Here is a 1,262-nt window from a genome sequence, read left to right on the forward strand (position 1 = left end):
AAACACACACACACACACACACACACACACACACACACACAACACCACAGTAACTATCAATCACTAGCCACCACAACCTAATATTAAAACCCATGACCACACCAACAAGGTCACATGGATACCACTACCACACACACGACACAGTCTATGAATCATCGTGAATCTATTAACAAACGGTCAGATTTTATCGCCATTCCACCAAGAAAAAAAAACAAAAACAAAAAAAAAACAACACCGTGCAATAAATTTGAAACTGTTAACCTTGCATAAATAATCAATGATGTTTGCGCGTTTGCTTGTATACTTAAGTGTGACTTATGCGTATACATAATTCCACGTCACTACTACTTACCTGCTCGGAGTATGCATGCATAATTACAATACAGTGGCTAGATGAGACAAGAAGAGAGCTGCTGCTGTTGCTAAGGGTTACGCCTATCAAGAAGACACGGTTCTTTATGCAAATGAGATGAAGTGTAAGTAATAATAATAATAGCTAGCATTTGTACAGCGCAAATCCCCGCTCAACAGCAAGCTCTATGCGCTTCACACTATACTATTACCCCAGCAAACCTGAGAGCCATCTGAAACAACCTAAACTTACTGGGAAGCATACAGTGCAAGCGGCCAATACTAGGCGCTAAAACACTAACATACTGATAAAATCTTTCGCTGTCTATGGCCGGGTACCCATTCCAACCAGGGTGAAGTGAAGAAAATTCGTGTGCTTTTCCCCCAAGGACACAACGTCGGGCCCGCGGCTCAAACCCCTGAACCCGCAACCTCACGATTACGAGCCCGGTAGCCTAACCAAAAGGCAAGAGAAGACGTGGCTCTTTATGCAAATGAGATGAAGTGTAAGCACTAATGTCAAAGTTTAATTGCTCGCTGACCCCTGGTAGAGCTACAGGTTATCGGACAGAGGTGACAGCTGACCGGGGAGCAGGTGTTGCGGGGATTCTCGAGGCCGTGCCGAGTTGTTGGGGAGTGTCCCGTGATTCTGAGTACAGTAGTTGATGTGTTGTTTTGTGGCTCGGCTGTGTTTTTTGTTTGTTTGTTTGTTTGTTTGTTTGTTTGTTTGTTCGTTGTTTGAGTGTATGTATGTATGTGTGGGCATTTTGTGTTTAGAAACGTCGTGAGCGCGTGTAAGTTTCAATAAAAATGTTTTTGTTTATTTTTGTTTTGTTGTTGTTTCTCACTCTCTCTGTCTCTGTCTGTCTCTGTCTGTCTGTATGTCTATCTGTCTGTCTGTCTGTCTGTCT

The sequence above is a fragment of the Aplysia californica genome, unplaced genomic scaffold, assembly GCF_000002075.1.
Source record: "Aplysia californica isolate F4 #8 unplaced genomic scaffold, AplCal3.0 scaffold02129, whole genome shotgun sequence".
NCBI classification, from domain to species: domain Eukaryota; kingdom Metazoa; phylum Mollusca; class Gastropoda; order Aplysiida; family Aplysiidae; genus Aplysia; species Aplysia californica.